At 34.6% G+C, this 27,416-nt stretch overlaps 1 long non-coding RNA gene and 1 pseudogene across 1 annotated transcript in view; both read right to left on the bottom strand.

Annotated features, from left to right (window-relative positions):
* Window positions 1–27,416, bottom strand: part of LOC141373894 (uncharacterized) — a 533,790-nt gene that overhangs the window by 320,399 nt on the left and 185,975 nt on the right. The window lies entirely within an intron of this gene.
* LOC112825115 (guanine nucleotide-binding protein G(I)/G(S)/G(O) subunit gamma-5 pseudogene) lies at window positions 15,246–15,472 on the bottom strand (annotated as a pseudogene).

Raw genomic sequence — 27,416 nt, 5'->3', positions numbered from 1 at the left:
TGTCCTGGTTAGTGGCTCTAGGAGAATGCGCTAAAGCTTTATGAAGAGGAAAGTACAAAGCCAAAACACAGTGAACATTAGTACAGTAATATCATTTCTTCAATCAAGTCTCATGTTTTAACATTGATTAAGTACCCAGAATGTACTAGCATCTGGTCAGACCATGTAAAATTTCACTGTTTTCACCAGTAAGGGCATTAAATAAGGGCCATAAAGTTCTAAGTTACAGGGCGCCTGGGTGGCTCAGTTGGTTAAGCGACTGCCTTCGGCTCAGGTCATGATCCTGGAGTCCCTGGATCGAGTCCCGCATCGGGCTCCCTGCTCAGCAGGGAGTCTGCTTCTCCCTCTGACCCTACCCCCATCTCATGTGCTTTCTCTCTCATTCTCTCTCTCAAATAAATAAATAAAATCTTTAAAAAAAAAAAAAAAGTTCTAAGTTACAGATAGCTATGGTCCTGAGCTTTTATTTCTAAAAGTAAAAGTAGTTAAAAATGTCTGTTGGGGATGGTATTATGCTAATCACCATTAACATAAGGGCATAATTACCATTAGCATAAGGGTACTACAGTAGTTAAAATTCATGTAAGATATTACCAATTAATAAGGGGATCTGGTATAGTATTAAGTTGAATTTTTCTGGTTAAAAAAAGAATTCAGGCACTGACCTTAGTCACCATAAAGATTCTCTATTCTTCTACTTCAATAACTTGACTCAAATCTCAGTGTAATCACTGGATAAATGGGGGAATCCCTGCTCCCTGGCATTCCCCTAATGTTTTGCCAAAGGTAGATGTGAAGTTGGCTAAGAGTCCTCTGAAAATTAGGTTCATGCATATATGTTGGCCCCAGTAAAGGCCCCTTAGTTAGGTCATTAATAATATCATGTTCTTTATATACACAGCTGCAGTTCTGATTATATATCAGCAGTGCATGCTCTCAGAATTGATTTTCTAGTAGAGGCAATAGATTTGTATTAACCCCGACTGCATTTTCTCTCCCAAGCAAGACAGCTGATCAGGGTTGGAAATGCAAACTGTGGTTCATATCAAGCCAGCAAATATGTTTTGACTCAAGTTCCAACTGAAATGTCTCAATATTCAACCCAGTTGGAAAATGCACCATAACTGATCATCATTGTCTGTCAGGAGCTCAGGAGAGGACAGTAATTGCAAATGCACAGCACAACTTATTTATCATTCTTACTGAGAACCTAAATTGTTAAGCTAATCTTATTTTTATATTGTTTTAATCAGCTGAACCTATCAGTAACTTCATGAAATAACGAACCACTGACAAAACGGGTCTCTGTAAACTTTGAAAAACTAACCAGGGAATTTTTGAGATGTTGATTTAACATTCCCCCTCAGCCCCCCCAAAAATCTAGGGATTTAGGACCTTAATTTTTTCTTAGAAATACTAGGGGAGAGGAATAGTTAAATTTGATCAGACTGAAAGAACAATCAAATTTGGTCCTAAAGGTAACTACTTCATTAACAATACTAGCATTACTAAATAAATCTTTACATCTGTCTATATGTGTGTTTCTTCGAAGTTCAGATCACCACAAGGACCACACATCATGAAGTATTATAATTCCATCCTAGACAATGATTTAGAATTCTTAGGGGTAAAAAGCTGTCAGTAATATTATTATGCCTGTGCCTTTAAAAATTATACAATCTGAAATGGAGAAATATATCTGCCATCTAAGGTAATTTTCCAAATATAAAATTATTTCTGTGCCAAAATATAGTTAACAAAAATAATTTTACATGCCTATTTTAATTTAAATTTGGGAAAGGGAATAGAAAATTGTGTTTTATTTAAAAATAATGAGACTATTGGGGATTTAAAGCTTTCTCTTCCTTCTTACTTTATTGCAACCCATAAAAGGAGTTGCTCTGTCTTATTTTGTAGTCATCCATTCTTTTCAGCCTCCACAGCCCCATAGAGTTGCTCAAGGCAAACAAGATGTTTGTATATCCAAACAGATCTCATTCTCAGATTTCACCCCTAAGGCTATCATACTTAAAATCTGCAGTAAGAAGACCTAAAGAATTTGCTAGTAACACAATTCATTTACATGACTAATTACATCAAAAATAAAACCTAAAAATTTGTATCATGTCTCTGATGAAAAGAAAGCAGCAAAAGTACACTTAGCAGAAAATAAGCAAATTATGCTAATTGCATTAGGGTTCCCTTTTTCTTCATTTTTTATTTCTTAGAGTGGCTATATTACATTTACAATGAAAATGTTATGTCATTGTTTCTAAAAATGAGTCTTAAAAATCTAAGTTACCTGATATGGCTTTACTCTTTTTAAATCATTCTCTCAAGAAGATAAACTAGTCCAGCCTGCTACTACCAAACTGAGGTACCTAAAACACTTTAAAGAATTTTAAGAAGTAGGGAGCATGTCAAAACCCAGCTGATGAACCAGAAATGTCCATCAGAAGTAGCAAAATTAGTTCCTTCTTCAAGACCACACATCTTATAATTTTTTACTAAAAATATCTTATAATTTCATAATAAGAAAGTTACATCTTACGTTGAATCATGACAATTTTTTTTCTTTTTGTCAATCTTATGATGAGTTAACATCAAATGAATTTTCCAAGAATTTGTTTAGGTATATATTCTTGCAGCTCTTGGGTGGTAATACGCCCATCCCAGGCAACATGGCAAACTTCCCACTTTGGGTATTTTTGAAACTGGCCTCTGGAAATTGATGACTTCCTAAATGATGTCAGCCATGATTAGCTTTTAATACGGAGGCCTGGAGTTCATCTCCAATATCAAATCAGTACAAATAACTGAATAACTCCTGTGATTAGATATTTCCTAGGTGCTGAGGATGTAAAGAAGTATGAGACACAGACCCTGTTCTACTTGCTGTCCATCTGGGAGTTGTGTCACTTAGGCTGTTTTCATTTGCAAGAATCAGAAAACTCAAAAAGTAAGATGATTTATTGATTAATATCAATGGAGAGTATACAAAAAAACAATTTCAATTTTGGGTTCTTTGGTTTTTTTTGTTTTGTTTTTGCTTTTGTTGGTTTTTTTAGATTTTATTTATTTATTTGACACAGAGAGAGAGCGAGCACAAGCAGGGGGAGTGGCAGGCAGAGGGAGAGAGAGAAGCAGGCTCCCCACGGAGCAGGGAGCCTGATGTGGAACTTGATCCCAGGACCCTGGGATCATGACCTGAGCCGAAGGCAGACACTTAACTGACTGAGCCCCCCCAGGTGCCCCCCAATTTCAATTTTGATCAGGTATTTAGGTTGACTTAATTCTCATGCTGCCTTTTCTCATGGTGGCAAAATGGCTGCAGTGTTCCCAGGTTCATATCTGTACACCACAAGAAAGAGGTCTTCTATATATTCAACTATCAAACAAAGTCTTATTTAGACCAAACCAAATAATCACTGTGGCTATGAGAATATCAAGTACTAATCTACTTAGGCTTCAGTTACAGTCCATCCTTGAACCAATCAATAAGATTATACTGACTGGCAAATATCAATCAGAGTCAACCACTGAGGCTGGAGATGGAGTTAATATCACCCATATCCCATGGATACCATACAAAGGCAGAAGGCTAAAATGTACGCTAGGGAGGAAACTTCAAGTTTTATTAGAGAAGTCAATACGATAATAATGAAAAGTAGTAACAACAGAGGTCAATAGAGTAATGTCACAAAAATCTTGTGAACAATTTTGGAGTATAAGGTCTTACATATGTTTTGGGTTTTATGTATATTTGTTAAATTATCATGCACTGAATTTAATTCACAATTAATTATTATGGTAATGGTAAATAAGTATTTTGTAGTCCAGAAAGATAAAAGGATATCTGTGGGTTCTGGTTGTTCTGGAAAGGCACGTAAAAAAAAAAAAAAAAAGGCCCTGAACGGGTGAAGAGTGAAGATATTCTGGCTTGGGTAATTGAGAAGTAAGGCACTCTGGTGGAAGAAATGGCTCCAGCAAACAGAAGTGTTAAACACAATATATTTTCTAGAATAGTCTAACCTTAAATAATAAAATGCAATGCCTTGATCATGTCATATTTTTAAAGTACCTATGTACATTGACTGCTATTCTTAGAAGATGCTACATTAAGCATTAACTGAGACTTGTAGCTTTTGCTGCAATTACGCTTTCTTACCAAGAATGAATTAAATTTAAAAGTTATACACAAACTACACACACATAAAATTTTTCCATTTTTACCATAGTTTAAAAGGAGATTTGGCAACATAGTCACATTGGCCATCCCAGGTAACAACTTTAACCAGACAATATAGAAGAGATATTGAATGTTATTTTATTTAAAATCTTCCACTCAAGGGGCACCTGGGTGGCTCAGTCAGTTAAGTGGCTGCCTTTGGCTCAGGTCATGAGCCCAGGGTCCTGCAATCAAGTCCCACCGTCGGCTCCCTGCTCAGCGGAGAGCCTGCTTCTCCCTCTCCCTCTGCCTGTGCTCACCCTGCTTGTGCTCTCTCTCTCTCACTATCTCTCTCTCTGTGTGAAATAAATAAATAAAATCTTTAAAAAAAAAATAAAAATAAATAAAATAAAATCTTCCACTCAAGAAAACTTAGACTCTCCAGGCCAGTGACTTTCATGAAGATTACACCATCTTTTAATTTACTTTTGCTGTTTTCCTAAAACAACTTGGCTATGAAAATTGCAAGACCATGTTACCCAATGTATTTTAAATTGTAAAGTACATTCTAGGTAACATTATCTCAGAAAATGTTATCAAGTTGAGTGTGTCTGTCTGAGTTTTTTTTTCCTATTTATTGTCACATCAAAGGGAAATAGCAAAACCTAAAGCTTGCTGCTCTCAGACCTCATCATTTAATATTGTTCCTTCCTACACAAACCAATGTGGAAAATGTTACCAGCTCTCAACTAGAAAATAATTGAGTTAATTGACTCCCCAAACTCTCTTAAGAAATTAGGAAAAATCTTTAAGTTTCAATTAGCTACAGTTTAACTATAAAGAATCCTCAACCAGAGTATCTCTGGTCTAGCTTATTGAGGGAAAATGAGAACTACAGGGAAACAAGTTTTCGTAACAGGTCAAGAAAACTACCTCACTTTCAAAGTAATGTCCAAGATAATTTATGCAATCTTCCATTCATTTATTCAACAAATTCTTTTTCAAAGCTTACTTACTATGTGACAGGCATTATGCAAGATATTCGGTGAACAAAAAACTAAGACTGATATGGATTCTGCTCCAACACAGGAAAGACTAGCCGGGAGAGACAAATAGGCAATAACAATTCCAGTAGATGCATGAAATAATGGGAACAAATAGTATAGGCATCTAACTTGGAATTACAGAATTAAAGAATCTAGCCTAGAAAAAAATTTTAAGTGCCTAAGCTGAGAATTACATGATGACTAAAGTGATCTAATCAAGGAAAAGCGTTCAGAAAGGAACAGAATATGTGAAGGCCCAGAGGCTAGAGAGCATGGTATAAACTCCAGAACCTAAAAGACCTCACAAAAGAGAGCTAGCCAGGTTTTCATGATATGTAGGGAATTATGGAATACATTAAAAGAAGGAGGAGGAGGAAAAGGGGGGGCAGAGAGAGGAGAAGAAAGAAGAAGGTGGTAACCATATCAGGGATGTAGAGAACACCCAGCTCTTGCATATCCCACTAACTAGCACAGATAGGGGTCTTTACTGTGGAAGCAATTTTTCATTCGTTCAAGAAATAAAAGGAAACAGACTGTAATTGTTTAGGAAGGGACCAAAGCTTGAGCAAGTACTAAAGAATGACAACAGAGCCACATTTGTAACCATTAACCAAAGGAATCGAGTCCTACTGGTATTCTTTCCATTTAATGCAGAAATTTGAGAGGTACAGACTAACCATGAATATGCTTGAAGACAGTGAGCTGATTCATTCTTTTAAAATACTGGAATGCTTAGAGAACCACTGAACCAGCCCACTAACAAATAGCTAGATCAATCTAGAAAGTCTTGTCCCAAACCTTCTTAGCTCTCAAAGAAGAAAAAAATAAGTCCTCTTTTCTTCTCTAATATTTTGGATCATAGTAATATTTGGAACCCAGAAATGGACCCTCAACTCTATGGTCAACTAATTTTCAACAAAGCAGGAAAGAATATCCAATGGAAAAAGACTATCTCTTCAACAAATGGTGTTGGGAAAACTGGACAAAAACATGTAAAAGAATGAAACCGGATGACTTTCTTATACCACACAGAAAAATAAAGTCAAAATGGATTAAAAACCTAAATGTGAGACAGGAAATCATTAAAATCCTAGAGGAGAACATAGGTTGTAACCTCTTCAACAACAGCCATAGCAATTTCTTACTAGATATGTCCCCTGAGGTCAGGGAAACAAAAGCAAAAATAATTTATTATCTCATTTGAAACATCTTACAATACCTCAAATTTATTTTTGATATACAAACATACAGTTATTAACAATAACATTACCAAACAAAACGTCTTCATAAATGTACATTAACTCATGGCAGTAGACAAAATTACACTTAGCAGTGTGCCTAGCTTTTGAGAGCTGACTGCTAAATTTTTGAAACTTTTGCAAATAGCTGACATCAGCAATGATGGAAATATTTATACCATGGAAATTGGCAAATCTACAAATCTGAGTTCCCCCCAGCCCAAGAGCCATATGTTAAACATTTATCAGCACATCACTAGTAACATTCATGGGAAATATAAAAGAAAGCCAATCATTTCAATATTATAGCATTGTTTATAAGCCACATATGCTAAACACAGTAAAAAAGAAAAACAAAAAAAAAACCTACCAATTATTCTCACTATCTTCCCAACGCCACATTATAAGACTGAATCCCATTATTTTCTTATTGACTAAGTCTTCCTCCCCACACATTATGCAATATGGAGAATAGATGACAATAGTTAAAGCTAAAAAGCTTGATTCTCGGATTTGTTTTTTCAGAAATTGGCTAATGTAATTATTCCAGAATTTTGTGGTTTCAACCTACGTTTACCCATAATTTTTAAATTGAGTCACATAACTACCTATGAAATATGAGCTTGGAAAAGAACACTGACCTTTTTGCCAGCATGCAGAGAATAAAAAATATATATTTATATATCACAAATACACACACACACACACACACACACACATATATTTTATCTTCTAAAGCCATAAAATTCAAACTTGGCAGGTCTACAGATCTTAATGAGTAAGGAAAATCAAGTCAACTCTTAGTAAAACAGTTAAGCAATTTTTAAGCAACAAAGTTTTGAAACAAGATGATGAGCATATAAACTTTTCTGCTAAGTTTCAAGGGCAGTTGAGGCAATAAAGCTATTGCTGCTGAAGTAAACTTTATACGTAACAACCCAACACAAAAAGAGCCAACTATCCAGCTCACCTGGACTCAGGTCAGATAGCAGTGCAACAAATGAGAGAAACAAGGCTTCACTGCTTTACTTCCAGCCATTCTTCACAAGTTCATACTATAGTGCTGAGACCAAGCTACCAAGGTCAAATCCAACAAAAGTGCACAGTTGTTAGAATTATCAGCTTTAGAAATTCTCTGGAAGATGAGTTACCCCTAGAGCACACTAAATAAAAGTTAAATGCCTCGCTGCCCATGATTTCAAAAGTTCTTTTTCCTACATGAAGAATTTTAAAATGGGTTTTTAAAAGCATGATACATTTAAATAGCCACACCTATATGGCATTCTGGACACTGGATGAAAAGCTCACTTTAATATATAATGATGTTCAAGAATAACTCCCTGTGAGACATATTTGGCACCCACTATCTCATTCCTCTGTACATCTTGTTAACAAGGAAATGTCCAGGTCTTTATAGCACATCTTTATAAAGACCATATAAATATAGGAGGAACCCAGTCTACTAATAAGCCCAGGAAAGAGTCTTCTTCATTTCTGTCACTGTATTTTTGATCTCTAACATTTCTTTTTGGTTCTTTCTCAGGATTTCCATCTCTCTGCTTACATCATCCATCTGTTCTTGCTTGCTGTCTACTTTATCTCTTAGAGTCCTTAGCATATTAATTACAGTTGTTTTAAACCCAATCTGATCATTCCAATATCCGTGCCATGTCCGGTTTTGGTGCTTGCTCTGTCTCATCAAACTGTGATGTCTTGCCTTTTAGTATGTCTTGTGATTTTTCCTTGATAGCTGGACATGATATCCTGGGTAAAAAGAACTATTGTAAATACTCCTTTAGTAATGTGGTGGTAAGTTGTGGAGGAGGGGAAGCATTCAGTGGTCCTATAATTAGGTCTCAATCTTTTAGTGAGCTTGTGCCCCTGGATTGTGAACTTCACACATGCTTCTCAGTCCCCCTTCCCCACCTTAGGTAGAACAAGATGGCTAGAGTAAGTTAAAGCTAGATATTCCTCTTCTCTCACATGGAATCTACAGCTGATTGGAATTGATTATTTCCTTCCTGCCAAATAAGTTAGGCTGTGATAAAATCCCAGCACAATAGATGCTACCTGATTAACTTCTCCTGAGGGCAGGCCTTCTTAAGAAGTACAGAGTACTCTGATGTATTTCAAAATGGTTCCTTTTCCTCTTCCCCTGCTAGAAAAATGAGGGAATTTTTCTCTAATATTTACTGTTGAGAACCTGGTCAAGCTCCTGGAAGTAATACTCACAATGGCAGAGAGGTCCCCCATGACAGGGTCCAACTGGAGTTTTTAACTCTCAGAGTTGTCCACACTAAGCCTCCAGCAATTTGCCAATTACAGCTCAGGTTTCCTACCCTAACACTTTATTATTATCATTATCATTATTATTATTATTATTATATTATTATTGTTATGTTAGTCACCATACAGTATTCATTAGTTTTTGATGTAGTGTTCCATGATTCATTGTGTATAACACCCGTGCTCCATGCAGTACGTGCCCTCCTTAATACCCATCACCAGGCTCACCCATCCCCTCAACCCCTCCCCTCTGAAATTGTCAGTTTGTTTCCCAGAGTTCATAGTCTCTCATGGTTTGTCTTCCCCTCTGACTTCCCCCCCTTCATTTTCCCCTTCCTTCTCCTAATGTCCTCCATGCTATTCCTTATGTTCCACAAATAAGTGAAACCATATGATAATTGTCTTTCTCTGCTTGACTTATTTCACTTAGCATAATCCCCTCCAGTTCCATCCATGTCGATGCAAATGGTGAGTATTCATCCTTTCTGATGGCTGAGTAATATTCCATTGTATATATGGACCACATCTTCTTTATCCATTCGTCTGTTGAAGGGCACCTCAGCTCCTTCCACAGTTTGACTATTGTGGACGTTGCTGTTATGAACATTGGGTGCATGTGGCCCTTCTTTTCACTACCTCTCTATCTCTGGGGCAAATACCCAGTAGTGCAATTGCTGGGTCATAGGGTAGCTCTATTTTTAACTTTTTGAGGAACCTCCATACTGTTTTCCAAAGTGGCTGTACCAACTTGCATTCCCACCAATAGTGTAAGAAGGTTCCCCTTTCTCCACATCCTCTCCAATATTTGTTGTTTCCTGCCTTATCAATTTTTGCCATTCTAACTGGTGTAAGGTGGTATCTTAATGTGGTTTTGATTTGAATTTCCCTGATGGCTAATAATTGATTCCAGTTACAATAGCACCAAAAACCAAAAGATACCTTGGAATAAACCTAACCAAAGAGGTAAAGGATCTATACGCCAGAAACTACAGAACACTTATGAAAGAAATTAAAGAACACACAAAAAGATGGAAAAACATTCCATACTCATGGATTGGAATAAACATTTATTCCAAACATTTAACAATGTTTATTCTAACATTGTTAAAATGTCTATGCAGCCCAGAGCAATCTATATTTTCAACATCATCCTGGTCAAAATACCAATGGCATTTTTCAAAGTGTTGAAACAAACAATCCTAAAATTTGTATGGAACCAGAAAAGACCCCGAATCGGCAAGGAAATGTTGAAAAAGAAAAACAAAGCTGGGGGCATCGCGTTGTCTGATTTCAAGCTATATTACAAAGCTGTGATCACCAAAACATGGTACTGGCACAAAAACAGACACATAGATCAATGGAACAGAATAAGAGAGCCCAGATACGGACCCTCAACTCTATGGTCAACTAATCTTTGACAAAGCAGGAAAAAATATCCAATGGAAAAAAGACAGCCTCTTCAATAAATGGTGCTGGGAAAATTGGACAGCTATATACAGAAGAATGAAACTCGACCATTCTCTTACACCATACACAAAGATAAACTCTGAATGAATGAAAGACCTCAATGTGAGACAGGAATCCATCAAAATCCTAGAGGAGAACATAGGCAGAACCTCTTCGACATCATCCACAGCAACTTCTTTCAAGACATATCTCCAAAGGCAAGGGAAACAAAAGCAAAAATGAACTTTTGGGACTTCATCAAGATAAAAAGCTTCTGCATAGCAAAGGAAATGGTCGACAAAACAAAAAGGCAACCCACGGAATGGGAGAAGATATTTGCAAATGACACTACAGATAAAGGGCTGGTATCCAAGATCCATAAGGAACTTCTCAAACTCAACACCCAAAAACCAAATAATCAAGTCAAAAAATGGGCACATAACAGAGAGTTCTCCAGAGAAGACATACGAATGGCTAAAAGATACATGAAAAAATGTTCAACCTCACTACCCTAACACTTTCCACTGATAAGTCTCTGCTCTGGGAAGCCATGATCCCTGTATCCACCTGTCTGTCTCTCCAATCTTGGGAGGACAATCACAGGGCACAGTGATTGACTGTGTTCTCCACTCTCTTATAGATCCAAGAAGAGTTGCTGATTGCAGTCTGTTCAGTATTTACTTCTTGTTATGATAGAGTGGCAACTTCTAAGCTCTCTACATGCAGAACAGTAGTAACCCAATCTGAAGATGTTTCAATCCTTGTATGCATGACAGCATTGTTTATAAAACAGAAAAACTGGAATCAGTTTAGTTATCCATTAGAGGTGAGTGATTAGGAAAATTGTGGTCCATTCATAAAATAGAAGACTCTACATAAGTTAAAATGAATGAACAAAGAGCTATATATATAATCAGGTATTAACCTCAAAAATATCTTGAACATAGCATGCCTTCACATAACATTTAAAACTTGTAAAAAATATCATCTACTATTTTCAGACAATAGTTTATGGAATAAATTTATTTTTGAAAAATAATCTTGCATGGGACTAATAAATACTGAATTTTTGGTAGTTTTTCCTTCTAGGAAGTGAGGAAATTAGGATCAGGAAGAATTCCCAGAAGTCATTAACTACAACTGTAATATTTTCTTTAGTTTAATAATGTAAAACAAATGTAGTTACAATATTAAAATTGATTAAGCCTGTGAGAGTGAAAATATTCTATATTGTTTCTGAGAGTATAATATTTTACTTTAAAAATGATTAAAGCTGTGTGAGTTTTGGAGGCTAATTATTCATTATTTCTACATACTATCATTTAGTCTTTTGGTCAAGAGAGCCAATATAGCTTTATGTTTAAGAGTCTGTACTCTACACTTATCTTGATGAACACTGAGTAATATATGAAACTGTTGAATCACTATCTGGTACACCTGAAACTAACATAACACTGTATGTTAGTACACTGGAATTAAAATGTTTAAAAATGAGTAGAGGGAAAAAGAAAAAAAGAGAGAATCTGTACTCCAAACCAAAAATGCCAGATTTCAAATCCAAGTTCTATACCTAAACATTTTTGTCATTAAGCTAATTAACCAACATACCTAAGCTTCAGTCTATGTGTGATTCTGGGAAAATAATATACCTTTTATTCTAGGGTTGTTAAAAGTGTTACAAGAGGCAGTAAATGGAACTAGCCCCTCCTACTTAAAAAAAAGCATTTTAAAATGTTGACTGATAGTTGATATTAGGAGCAATTTAATGTATATTTCATATTTCCCTCTTTTTTACGTTTGGCCATAGCAATCTAATGTATCTTTATAATCTCTCTAGAAAAAACATCTCTTTAATCACAGGTAAGTATACGTTTTCTTACTTCTTTCAACACATTCTTCATACCAGCTGACCATTTATCTTGCTGTTCCCCAATATGAGGTTGTGATCATCCAATTTCCTCTACCTTTAAAACTGTTCTTTCTCCACAGATTATCCAACTCTTATTTTCTTTGCAGCCTATATCAAAACCCATTTCCATAATGAAACTTTCTTAAATCTTGCCACTATACTTTGCTCTAAATAGCCTTGTCTGAACAAAAACATATTACTAACAATGACCAACAATAATTTCAGAGTTTCACATTTTATGGCACTCCACAGTTTAAAATCACTTACACATTATGTCATTATATGTGACATTCAGGTGAAGATGAGCTACTGTGTGGAACTAATTTTATATCTGCTGACTCTAAGTTTAATAGTTTACATCACCTCATGTATTAAGTACTAAGATCTTTTCAAAAAGTTCAAATTTAAATGTATGCCTCACTAATGTTTTTTATACTTTCCCTATATAAGGCTTTTTAAAAAACTCACCACAAGACATGTTAGTTGCAAGCATAAACCGACCAGTGAATAAAAATGAATCATCAACTATCTTGTAATGTCTTGCCTGAGCAATGTGTTCAGAGGCCTGCCTATCCAGATACTTGCCCAAAGTGGGTAAATATGTAAGAGAAATATTACACAAAGAAAAAATGTGGGGAAGGTAAAGGTGAACAATTTGAAAATATATCCATGCTACATAATCCCTCTGACATAAAGAAATGACCTCTCAAACAGAAAGCCCCATCCAAGTTGGTGGGAGGATTAAATATAGAAGGGTCCTACATAGAAGGATCCTATACAGAAGACTCTGATTCTCCAAGGAAGACCTTTCACATTTAAATCAACTTATAGTCCATAGGATAAACATCTCATATCAGCCTGGCAAGAATTAAACCTCTCCCTACACAGTTTTCCTATTTGTTGAAAGGAAGCCCTGAACTTGAGGAGCCCTACTGGCCTATGATCAAGGAGTAGGGGTGATAGAGGACAGGGGAAGATGATGAGAACAGAGTTGTACTCTTTCCTTTCAACTGATGAAATCCTACGTAGAGGCTTTGGTTTTAAAGCCTGGGTGGCAAAGTCAAGCATCCGACTCAGTTTCAGCTCAGGTCATGATCTTGTTTCAGGATTTCTTTTCCTTTAGTGCCTGCGGTTCCTGGTCATGCCACTTCAAAGAATGAAGAGGAGACCAGACAAAGAATGGTGGGCAGCAAAGCAAAGCTTGTTGAGCTATAGTACAAAGCTGCTGAAGACGAAGGGGACCTGAGAGAGTTGCCATTGGAGTTTCTAAGTCTAGAAGTTTTTGTGAGACTGTTGGCGGGTGGTTTTAATCTGATTAACCCTCCACGAACCTGTCATCCAATCAGGTTTTTGTCCGTGCGCTCATGTACCTACCAGGTAGTTGTTCATGGGGGAAAGGGTGGAGGGCTCCTTCCAGGGTGGTGTAGAATATCAGAATGGGCTCTTTTTCCTTTTAAGAGTACCTCTTAGGACAGGGGCCTCTTGCCCCTGCCTGCCTTTCTTCCAACTATCCTCCACTGACCTCAGGGTCTTGATATCAAGACCACCCTGAGCTCCATGTTAGGGGTGAGTCTGCTTAAGACTCTCTCTCCCTCTGCCCCTCCCCCTGTACTCTCTCTCTCTCTCATAATTAATAAATCTTTAAAAAAGCCTCAATGTTAATTAAATGCTAATTCAATCAATTACATGCAAGGAAAGACAGACTTTAGAAATTTCATAAGAGAACTAAAATTTCCATGTCAATAAAAACCTACCCAGGGGCCATTTCTTAATAGTATTTGGTCCTTAGTCCGCTTCATGTTTTTTTTCCTAAATCAATGGGCCTGCTTCCTTATATTTCTAGTTCGTTTGCAAGTTATTCAGCAGTAAGTAATGCACTATATTTCTTTAACATCCCTGGTATTGCTAATGTAAAAGTAGTTTAAAATGTATAAATTTTTAAATCCTTATTTCCTTTATACAACTTTGACTATAGGAAGACCGTGATAATTTTCTATGTCAAAACATGTTTCTGAGTGCTAATCTGTGATAACTGAGAGGGTGATTGGGAAAAGAGAAAATAAGTGGATACCGGGTTAAATCCATGTCCCAGTAAAGGCGATAAAGTAAAGAGTACAGAAAAAAAAGAAGAGATAAATCAAGAGAAAGGAAAAATATAAAGAGTAATTTAGTGAAACAGAACTGACTACAAAAATAGATGCAGCCAGGTTAGATATAAATACAACCTGGAAAGCTAAGAAAAACTATCTAGGTAAATTCTTCATCTTGAAACAGGGAAAAGAGATTCAGTTATGTCCAACATACACATGTGCAGTTGGACTTTCCCCAATAAATTAATAAGGCTTTATAAACTATAGATCTCTGTCAAAAATATTAGAGACTACAATGCAGATAAAGACAATGTGTGTGTAAAAGAGATGCATTACTGCTAGCATTAGTTGGAATGCAAACACCTAAGAGAAAAGGCTTTCCTTGACATTCATGGATTAAACTCAAGGTAAAGATAAGAACATAAATTGGTCTTTTGGGGATCCACAAAAATTCTGGACTGAAAGCTCTCGTTTGTAACAACATGGATGGACCTAGAAGATATAATGCTAACTGAAACAAGTTAGTCAGAGAAAGACAAATACCATATTATTTCACTCATATGTGGAATTTAAGAAACAAAACAAACAAAAAAAGAAAAACAAATAAAACTAGACTCTTAAAAACAGAGAACAAACTGGTAGTTGCCAGAGGGGAGGTGGGTGGAGGAATGGCTGAAACAGATAAAGAGAATTAAGAATATACTTATCTTGATGAGCACTAAGCAATATATAGAATTACTGAATCATTATACTGTACACTCAAAACTAATATAACACTGTATGTTAATTATAGTGTAATAAAATTTTTTTAGAAAGAGCAGGGTTATCAAGGATGACTCTATTTTTTTCACTAAGTATTTTATTGTATGCTGCCGCCAGTGTATATAAAATAATCAGCCTTGTGAAATAGAAATTTATGAAGATTCAGAGAGGTAGATGTTAAGGATTGACAAAAGCAGGAGTTTATATAGTATGGCATGTGTTATACTGATAAGCTTTTGTATAGGCTTCAAATTTAGTTCTCTTGAATATTCACTGGTTCATAAAAAGTGGTTTAGAAAACCATCCAAAGATTTGTTTTACTACAAAAAGGAACAGACTTTCTGGAGTCTGAAGGTATTCCTACTTGAAGATACTCCAGTCACCAGGGGGTCATGTTGAGCATTCTACAGACAGAATTGTTTCAAATCTGCAGCTGCCTAAGAAACCTTCATGCTATCAAGTCTGGCTTCCAGCCAGAACTACTGAACCACCTTCTTCATAGCAGTGACTCTGGAGGAACCAGACATGGCACTTGCGAGAGCTGGGCAGATTCTGCAGTGGGTAGACTGGTTAGGCAAGGCTCCCTCTATATCAAAGGAAGTCAATGACTTCAACACTACATAACTATCCAGGGTGCTGAATTTCCAGTCTCTACACCTGATTCACCAAGGATGATGAACTGGGGAACTAAATATGAAGACTGAATGTTCAGAAGTTAACAAATAAATATGACTACTTGTGAGAATTTATGTAGGAATATGGCCAAAAATTGAATAGAAAATACAGGTTAGGCACATGGTAAAATAAATTTCTTTAGTATCAGGGCAATGATTTCACTGTAGAATCTTGGAGGTTAGCAGAATTTTTCTGAGTAGAGGTATAGCAAGATGGAAATAGTACTTTAAGAATTTTAATTTATGTTGGTATATAATACAAATTGTGAAAATTATGTTTTGTATCACTGAATCCATAACAACATAACCTAATTTGTCATCATTTTGTCCCTAGTGAGTCAGTAATTACTAAAAAGGATCATAAATATTGGAATTAAGATATAAGACATTTTGACAGCCTTCATGCAGTAGAATTAGAGTAAATTGAGCCTTCCCTGGAATCCATCCACAAATGTTAAGTTTCCAAATAATTCATTTTAATGATATTCACAACTATGAGTTCACAGATTACATATGACCAAAGATATTTGGTACTTAAAGGTATAGAAATTATTCACATTTGTTATATGTGATTATTACAAAGTACTCAAGGTGTACTGACTGATGTAAGATTAATAAGGGTGAACACAGATAAACAGATAAAATTAGATGCATACACAGAATGTTCCTTATAAATGAAACAAGTAAACCACTTATTTTTTATCTTTGCTTATCTAAATTTAGATAAAAATCAAGAGGTTTTTTAATAAGGTTAAGAAATAATGATACGAATATCTCTTTCTCTGAAAAAAGTTCTATTTGTCATCTAATGACATGTTTCCCTTAGCTATGGAATACTTCATAACTAGGTCTTTGGAGGGGAAACTCTCAATTTAAAGAAAATTTCCTTTTCTCATTTAAAATTTAGGGATGATGTGATGTCCTTAATTTTTTCATATAATGATATGTATGTATGTTAAGAAATACATCTTCACTAAATTTCAAGTTTTGTTTCAGAAGATAAAAGTCTGATTTGGGCAATGTTCCCAGAAGTTCCTTTGGGGGAAAGTGACACATTTCAAAATTGCAGAGTTCCAGTTGCATTTGGTTAAAATAATCATTTTGAAATGGTGATTTTTTGTGTCTATGTTTATTTTTTTATTTTTTAAGATTTTATTTATTTTTTTGAGAGAGAGAATGAGAGATAGAGAGCACGAGAGGGAAGAGGGTCAGAGGGAGAAGCAGACTCCCTGCTGAGCAGGGAGCCCGATGCGGGACTCGATCCCTGGACTCCAGGATCATGACCTGAGCCGAAGGCAGTCACTTAACCAACTGAGCCACCCAGGCGCCCTTGTGTCTATGTTTAAAGAACTGTCCTGTGTATCTGAGTTCAGATTTCAGAAATGGCAAATTATGTGGACTCCTGGATGTATAAAGTCACAGCTAATAATAAGCATAAATGTTGAGTTGTAACATCAACCCAATGTACTCACATGTCCTTCTTTATTTGGGCTTAGGAGCAGTGCTCTCCTCATCAAAAATAATGAAAACCAGATACCTAGGTAGCACAGGGGGATTGAGGACAAATATGACACTAAAAAATATTTACACCTTTACCCTGAAGCAGAAAATAATGTCTTCTTAAAAATAAAATCCTCTTATAGCAGCAAGATATACAATTATATTGTGGTCTTAGTTGCTATATCCACTTCTACAAGTAAATTAAGAGAGACAGAAATGATCCCAGAAGAAATATAAGGACTGAGTCTTGTAGGGCTGAGAGATGTAATTGTCTTTCCACATGACACTAGCATTTTTCACAGAAAAGACAATATTGAAATATTTGTCAATGATAAAGAATGTTAGTTAGAATTCAGCATTTGACCCAATATTTTTTTTTAAGTTGTATATAGAGTCAAACATTTCCTAGAGAAAGTAAAAGTAGGATGTTAGGAACACTTTTAAGACTCTTTTCAGATATAAAAGCCACTTGGAATGTATTATGAAACTTTGAACGCTTAACATTTTCCAAATAAAACAAAAATGGCAAGGCATTAGATTCATTTCTACACCCACTTAATCAAAATTCAGTAAAAATTCTATTCTCCATTGCCAAGAGAAAAATTTTGAGGAAAAGAGTGCAAAAGTCATGATGTCTTAATGAACTGTTGGCTTCTGCAAAAAGTTTTTTTTTTCTTTTTTTTAAAGGGAGCTCTGATGAAAAAAAGGTTAAACCAAATTTCATAGTAATAACAGTGGTTAGCCTGGTCTAACATTAGTGATGTTGTTTTCAACAGGAAAATTAAGTTATTACCAACATTGAAAGAGAAAAAAAAACTTTAAAAGAGTTCAAGTATTCTGTTTGAAATAATGGCCAAAATAATTATTCTATACATTTTTCTCTATTGCACACAAATAATACAATCAAAATATTAACTTTAATTAAATGCTCATACCTCACTCAAATATTTTTCCCCAAATTCAACCCCAGCACCAATTCTTACTCACAATACAGACTGCACATGAAGATCAAGTTTTTAAATGCATATCTGTTCAATTTTATTATTTTCAAAATAAATAATATATACCTTGTTTCAAGTGAAATTTGGCTTTCATTATTTTATAGCTGTGAAAAATTAAATTGTTTCTTTTCTTTTCCATTTTGTACTACAGGTCTTTGAAATATATTTTTTCAACCTTTCCAATAGCTAGTATATATACAAAAGGTCAATAAATATCAGTTTGAAAACCTTGTCAGTACAGGCTAAAAATATCCTGTACTTCCATCTTCCTAATAGTGCCAGAAAAATCTATTTCTTAGTGAAATTCTAAATGAAGATATTTTGGTAACTATTTACATTAGAATCCAATTAGAACACACTCTATTTAGAGTAAAACTTGGTGTAATTTGTCATGAACCTTGTGATAGTTGAACAAACGTTTATATGCCTTAACCTGAAGGAAATACAAAATGAGTAAGATATAGTCACTCCTCTCAAGGTGTTTAAAATATTCTAACATAGGAGAAGTACAAATAATTTAAAAATAAAGTTAATTTCATTATAGAGCATTTTCACCTATAATATCCAAACAGTTTAGACATGGCAATAGCAAGATTTCTCTGTGTTCCTAAATATTCAGATACATTTTGGGGCACCTGGGTGGCTCAGTCAGTTAAGTGTCCAACTCCTGATTTCAGTTCAGGTCATGCATGATTTCAGGGTCATGAGATCAAGCCCCGCATTGGGCTCTATCCTCAGCATGGAGTCTGCTTGAGGTTCTCTCTCTCCCTCTTCTTCTCCCCCCACTCTGTCTCTAAATAAATAAATAAATAAATAAATAAAATCTTTAAAAAATATTCAGATACATTTCAAACATATCTAAGAGTGAAATAAAATAGTGGTCATCATTTTTGCATTCTGACATCATTTTTAAATTTTTTAAAAAACAAGAATTTTTATATAGTTTTATGCTCTTTTTCTTCACCATTCCTCTCCCTAGATAAGAAATTAATTTTAATGGGAACACTTTACTGAACAGCAACTCATTTACATATTGGTTGTTTATTGTCTTTTATCAGTATTTTAGTTTATAAATGTAAACTTTGATTTTTGAAACATTTCTTGAAGAAAATCACTTAAGTAAAATCATGCTAAGAGATTTTGGTCTTCAACCAAGATATTCATAACCATCCAAACGATAATGCTAATAAAAACTAGCAAAGTGTCAACTAGATAAACACATTAAAAATGAACACCATATGTATACTATGTAATCTATATATCCCCATTGTGATTACCAAAAGCTTTTACATGAAACTCCTTGAACTACACGGAGTTTAGAGTTTTTTTCTTTCTCCTTTTCATCATGAGATGACCTTGTTATTGAACGCATATTTGTTACTTAAATCAGAGCAAAATGAGCCCATTTTTCCCAACTTTACTTTTGAACTTAGACAGTAAATTATTTTTCTTTAGGGAAACCATGTACATTTTTTTCTGCTAAATAATCAGAAGTTAAAACATTGAGTAATAATACGTGGCAGAGATTGTGACTTATCTCATTGAATTCTTACAACCTGCTTATATATAGGTAGCATTTCACTCCCTATTCTAAATGTGAAGAAACTGAGATAGCAAGATTAGATAGTAACTTGCCTAAAGTTCAAGCTAACAAATAGCAGGATTAGACTCCAAACCATCTGAGACTAAGTCAACACTATTAGCAGTATAATATGACACTTCCCAAAAGACATAAACATCCCTTTAACAAACATTAACTAGTTTCCAACATGCCACACAGGAATAGGCCTTGCTCATATACCATTAGGTAAAAGGTGTTGCCTACTTTGTGTATGTAATTGCTACAGAATCTAACCAATCAAGGTAAGTTGGTAAAAGATTACTTAAATGTCATTTAAAAATTTTTAGTTAAGAAAAACAGAACCTACATTATAAAATCTAAATAATTTTTATACTATATAACTTAACTATAGATAGATACACATAATAAAATAAAAATCACACATAGAAAATAAAATAAAATAAAATATAGTTATTAGAGAAGGAAACCACAGGTACACATACAGTAAAATAAGAAACAATAGGTTGTGGTTCTGTTCTGAAACACATATGCCCCATCACTGACCAGAGAAGCTTGTAAAATGTCTTCCCTGCTCCATGATGGAGACTTCTTTGTGAGAGCTGTTTCTAAACTATGCCCTGACCCACTTTAGTATATGACACCAGTCCACGGTTCACTGTAATCTCTACCAGTTCATACAGATCTGGTTATTCTGTTGTATCAGGCCTCCTATGCTAACTTCAGTGCAGTATCTTTCCACAGCTTTGAAATTGCTCAAAATTAAATACTTAATTACAGACTTCAAGTATTTCTATTCCTATCTGAATATTCATACAAATGCAATAACCTCCAAAAGTGTCACTATTTTTCAACTCAAGTCTCAAAAAATTCTTTTTATGAAAATATTTTTTCTGTATACACCTGCAGTGAAAAGGTTTTAATAAATGTTCTAGATTAGGGTGTAATAGAACAAATTCCAGATTGAATATTATGTGAGAGCTCCTCAACATTCTCAGCTCAAGTGCCATGACAATCTGGTTGCTATAATCAGTTGCAAGATTTGTCACACATAATATGGTGTTTATAGCAATGAAAGTTCTAAGTGTCCTTCCCTGACCACTAGATAAAATCCTTTCTTTCACTGAGTTTCTAATTTCTAAAGGGTATATCTTTGCTTGATTTCTGTGCAGCTCCTCCCCTAACCTGTAAACTACACTGGCTATTATTATTACATTCCTAGTGCTCAACACAGCACCCATTCTCTAATATTACTGTTTGGGGAATATAGAAAGAATGAATAAATCTTGCCTCATGTGGTTTTATCTACCACAGTGATATCACAGTTATATTTCTGAAATGCAAATCAAATCCTCTGATTGGTCTTAAACTTTCCAATGGCTTCCTCTTACTGTCAGAGAACTTACAAACAGTATGATTTTAAATTGTTCATCATACTGTACGAGAGAGATGATTCTTTTTTTTTTCCAGGAAGAATGCTACAGAAGACAGTGAAGCTTTATCATATCTCACTATTTGTGGTTCTATGCTAGGGAACTGTCATATACTGATATTTCCGTTAGAAAATCTTTTGGGATAGGGTTTAAGACAGCTTCACCATATACTAAGCCCCTTTTAATAACTGATACTAGAGAGTCAATGAATTTTAGAGCTTGAGGCTTCTATGAGAGAATTATTATATATATGTTTTTCTTAAAACAATTCAAAATTTTAAGAAAAATCAAAGATAACTATGTTACCCTTATTGTATCCAGGTGTGATGAATGTAAATACCCTGAAAGTAAAATCTGAGAATTAACTAAATATTTCAAGATCTTTATCACCATTACCAGCTCATCGACATAAAGATGACTTTGTGGTAACACATTTCTCCATTATTTCTATAGCAAAATAACTGCAAAGAGGGAAATGACACTGACTGCATTTTTGAACTGTATAGCACAAACATGAAAGTACAATAGATTTTCATAGCACTTAAAAGACATTTCTGTTAGTGCTAAAAGCAAAGGTCAGAAAAAATACTTTTCCTGGAAAAAAAAGTACCAAAAATCCCACCATTCAGTAGAATAATCTGCCCTTGATGTTAGATTTTTATTTTTAAGAAATGCTGTTGAAGAGCTAATGATGAATAATAACACTAATAATGAACAGCCTAATCAAAATGCTGTTCTTTCTCCAGTACAGTCATTAAGAGAAATGAAAAATTCCCATTTTTGTCTTTAGAGAAGACAATCTTATGCTGTTTCTAGAAAAATCTAATTTTAGAAAAAAAATTAAAAAAACATGTGTAGAACATTTCCCATTCAAGGGGGTCCTATGAAATAATACATACAAGTCTTTTTTTTTTAATTAGATGAAAAGTAATGTTATTACATGCCCTGCCCTTAGTCAAATTAGTAAAATTCCATGTGTTTTTTAAATGGGTTGGAAATTATATATGGTAATTATAAAGCTTCAGTGACTGTCCTTATATTTAGCACTGATATTTAAGTATATAGTTTTACTATCAATTTTAAGACTTAAGCAATATTACTCCAGTGGCATAGAAAACTAAACACCCTGAAGACCTTTCCATTGAAAACAACTAAAATTCTGAATAAAATAAGAAGAAAATGTTTAATGTTTCATTAAGATAGCATGAAAATAAGAATCTACTATAATTAGTTTGGTTCTACTTAGGACAAAGATGTAGAAAGCCACAAGAAAATGCTGGTTTCACACTAATAAGGAGAGAAAGACAAATAATCTACAAAATCATAACTTTTCCGAAGCCCATCAGAGAGCTGAGGTCTCCAGGCAACCAAGAAAACTAAATTCTACAGAGTGACAAAGCCAAGAGGAGAGAATGCACATACAAACCATTTCACCCATGTCAAAGCATAAGAGAAAGAGATAGCCTTCAAACAAGCAGATAAAAATAAATAAGCTAAAATTTTAATAAAATTTTAAAGGAATACTATGGGGGGCATGTCAGTTCTATAATGGGTAACCGAGAAACAAGGGGAGTTTGCATTCATTTGCAAGCTTTTTTCCATGGCTTTCCCCCCACGTGCTCCTGAGGAAGACTGACTCGGGGTGGGGGGGTACTGATGAGAGAGCTCTCCCCACTTGGCACAGACATTAGGCCTATAATCAGCTGTTGTGCAAAAGTCTTTTATGTTTCTAGGAAGCAAAAGCTTTAAGCCGTTTAGAGAAGAGCAGCAAACTCTCTCTGCTCCTGGGATAGAGGTAAAAACCCATTTTTTTTCCTATAGGATAGATTCAAAACTCACAGCCACCAGGACTGGGATGGAAATACTCCCCAGTCACAGAACAAGGCAAAGATCCTTTGCTGCTGGGAGAAGTATAAAATCAAAAACTCTATAGCCATCAGGGAAGAACAGAAAAGCCTCTTGAAGGGCACCTGGGTGGCTCAGTTGGTTAAGCGTCTGCCTTCAGCTCAGGTCATGATCCCAAGGTCCTGGGACAGAGACCTGCATCGGGCTCCCTGCTCAGCAGGGAGTCTGCTTCTCCCTCTCCCTCTGATCCTTCTCCCCACTTGTGCTTTCCCTGTCTCAAATAAATAAATAAAATCTAAAAAAAGAAAAGAAAAGCCTCTTGACCCCAGGATCCAACACCAATAGCAAGCAGAGATTAGCCAGCACCAGACAAGGGGCAAGGAATTATCTCAGCCCTAGATCAGCCACAAATACAAAGCAGGATTTGGCTACCAAGGGAAGGAAGGGAAGGAATGAAAGCACAGATCCACCTTTGAGACCCAGGGACACAAAGCATGCCAAACACTGAAGATGAATACACACAAAAAAAGTAGAAAAGGAAACTCCTCCTGGCCCTTAACATGAAACTAATACCAAGTAACAGCAACAGCCATCTCCCACAAGAGAAGGGTCAAAAACATAGACAAAGGTTCTATAACATGTGTGCAAAAACTCCTAAAGCTGAGAATAGAGCAAGAATGCTGACAAAAACACAAGGTAACTCCTTCCCAACCACTGGATAAATTTGAAGCTTGTGTTGCACTGAAGGGAATCATAACAACAAAATCTAAACCCTGCTCAATTCCTGATTAGATTGAATCTAATCTAAGGATCAGAACAAAGAAGAGGCATTTCTGGCACAGATACAATTAACCTCAGTCTCTATTATTCTATATATTATGATAGCATTCAATAAAAAATTATGAGACAAGCAAAATGATGAGACAAACAAACAAAAAAACCCCATGAACAATGACCCATTGTGAAGAGATAAAGCAATTAAAGAATCATACTTAGAGTTGACCCATTAGTTGAAACTATCAGACAAGAACATAAAAATAACCATAATGCACATATTAAATGATCAGAGGAAAAGATAGATATTATGTATGAGCAGATAAGGGATTTCACCAGACAATTGAAAACTAATATCTAATGGAAATGGTAAAAATAATAATAAAAATAAAAAGAGTAACAGAATTTTTTTAAAAAGACTGGAAAACACAGAATAAAGAATTTAAGAGATGTGGGAAAACATCCCAAAAACAAAATGAAACTTCAAAAATGGACATACCATAGTCAAACTGCTGAAAAAAAAAGAGAGAATGTAAAAGCAGGCTGAGAAAAATGAAACATTTCAGAGAGGATAACAAAGATAAAGTTTACCACAATCTTCTTATCAGTAGCTAAGCAAGTCAGAATACAACAGCATGGAATCTTTATAGCACTGAAAGAGAAAAATCTATTGATTCTGAATTCCATTCCTAGTATAAGTATTTTTCAAACATGATAGCAAAATAGTCTTCTTTTCAGATAAACTAAAGATGAATTCATTGTCAATACAATATACAACAAGAAATGTTAAAGGAAGTTCAAGCAGAAGAAACGTGATACCAGATGCAAATGTAAACAAAGAAACATGAAGCACCAGAAATGATAAAATGAAGGTAATCATAAAAGACTTTTTTTTTCTTGTTTTCAATCACTTTAAAGATAAATGACCCTCTAAAGCAAAAATAGTAACACAACTGTGGGTTTGTAAGATATGAAGAAGTAAAATGTGTGACAACTATAGCATAAAAATGAGAAGGAGCAAATGTAACTGTACTGTTGTGAGCTGCTTAAATTATACATGGAGTGAAATAGTCATATTTGGCAGTTGACTGTGATAAGTTACAAATTTGCATTGCAAATCTTAGAGCATTCACTAAAAAATGCTTTTAAGTGTATTACTAATAATCCAATAGTGAAAATTTATAAAACACAAACATAATAAAAAAATTAAGAAAGCAAAGAATAGATGAGACAACTAGATAGCAGATAAAATTTTTTTAAAACAATGTAAGTAACAGTAACTACATTACATTTAAATGATCTGAAAATCCCAATTAAAAGGTAAAGTTTGTCAGATTGGAAGATAAAGTAAGAACCAATTATAGAAATTGCAAAACATTTTAAATATAAAGGCATACATAGGGTAAAAATAAGAAGATAGAAAAGATAAGTCAGTCATGTAAGCACTAAGTAAAAAAGGTGAGGTGGCTATCTTAATGTCAAATAAAAACAGATTTCAGTGACAAGGAATATTAGTAGGACTTACATAATTATAAGGAAATCAATTCATCAAGAATTAACAAATTGTATAGATTCACCACCATTACATAGGTCATAACAATCTTAAATGCTTATGCACCCAAAATCAAAACTTCACAACACATTAAAGAATGCTGATAGAACTGAGGAAATATAGACATATTTATAGTTATAGTCAGAAACTTCAATATTCCACTTTCAGTAATAGGCAGAAAAAGTAGATAGAAATAAATAAAGATATAGCAGACCTGAAGAATATTATATTACTTGATATTTATAGAACACTCTTCCAATCAGAGCACAATGCACATTATTTTCAAATACAATGTAATGTTCACCAAGACAGACCACATTCTGGGCCATGAAACAAACCTCAACAAACTGAAAAGAACTGAAATTATACAAGATATATTTTCAGATCACAGTGGAATGAAACTGCAAATAAAGAACAGAAAGAAATGTGGAAAAAAACCCAAATATTCAGAAATTAAACAATAAACACACGTGTTAGTAAACAAGGGAAATGAGAAAAATTTTAATATAATGAAAACAGAAATCCAATATATCAAAATTTGTAGGCTGCTATTAAAGCATTAAATTTATAGTATTAAATGTTTATATTAGAAAAGGAACAAATACCCCCAAAAGGAAAAAAAAATAACTCAAATAATTAATCTAAGTTTCCACCTTGAGAAAGAAGAGCAAAATAAATTAAAATTAAATACAAGAAATATTAAGATGAAAGCAGAAATCAATTCAATACCAAAACGAAAAAACACAGAAAAAGTCAGTGAATCATACTGTGCCAGAAAAATAATTTGTTTTCAATGCCATAGTACTTAAATCAAGCTCAAACTTTATAATTAAAAGAAGATATATATGATATAATGTTTAGTAATTATTTGTAATTTTCACATGTAATATAATATGCTATTTCTGTAAGATCTATGCTGTAGTACTGTCTATTGACATTTTTCCAAATAATTATTTTAAAGTGCATCCAGGTAATTTATCTTTTATCAGCTTCTTTACACTTTTTCTAAAATTATGGTGAGAAGTAGTGCTCAGAAAATCAGTCTCATGCATACAGGCTTTCAGCCCCCACTCAGCCACATAAGACTGGGACTTGGAACACTTCCTTACCAAGAGAAAAAGAGCCGTCATATTTTCTACTGGACTTATCACCTTGTTTGGGAATATCTTTCCTTTTTCAAGCCCAATATTTGCTCTTATGTTCTGCATAAACATATGGCACCTGGCCAACCCTACTGCTATTTCTGCCCTCCATTGGGAGTGTACAGGATCCTTCTACTGGGTCATGAGAGGGGTGAACATAGGCCAACTGCCCTGTGTCTGCTGCAGGGAGAGAGACACCAACTGGCCATGGAGGACTGATGTCCACTACTGAAGCAACTTCTCCAAAGTAAGGTTATATAAAAGTTACTTCCTTTATTTAAAAATAATTGACACATTCAGTAAAATTATTAAATCTAAATCTTTAAGTAAGGAAATCTAATATTTATTAATAATCTATTATGTGCTATACATTTAGCAATGCCCATCCACAAACCTCATTTCAGAATATATCCTAAAATTAAAAGTCATCTACAACTGGCTGCTGACTTTCATTTCTAGCTTTATCTTCAGCAACTTTCACTCTTGAAGCATGACTTAAAACTCAACTGGAGTTTCTGCTCACCAAATTTAACTCTGTATCTTTCCGACTCTAACCAGAATTCAGTCTTTCAAATTCTTATTCATAATTAAGTTGTTCAGATTAGTGTACCTATACTTTCTTGTTTATTAAAATCCAAAATTAATTTCTATCTCTTTTAAATTCCTAAAACATACTGTTTGTGTCAGTTTAATAATGCCTATCTCATTCTTCTTTATATCATAGTCATTTTTTCAAAATGGTTTATACTTCCTTTGTGGAAATATTCTCCCCACCTACATTCAGTAATATAATCTTTGAATAGGCTTTCCATCTAAATACAACTTTCTCATCCTCCCTTGAATATAGGTGTGGTCATATGACAAAAATCTCATCAAGGAGATGCAAGCTGAAGTGATATATGCGATTTCCATATGTGACCTTAAAGAGAATGGTATGCTTTCTTTCCATGCCTTCTTCTGGCATTCATCAC

Source organism: Callorhinus ursinus, unplaced genomic scaffold, assembly GCF_003265705.2.
Source record: "Callorhinus ursinus isolate GAN/ISIS: 27379988/994484 unplaced genomic scaffold, GSC_fseal_2.0 scaffold12, whole genome shotgun sequence".
Lineage (NCBI taxonomy): Eukaryota > Metazoa > Chordata > Mammalia > Carnivora > Otariidae > Callorhinus > Callorhinus ursinus.
Note: the sequence above shows the minus strand (reverse complement) of the source record. Positions and strands in the feature narration are given on the sequence as shown.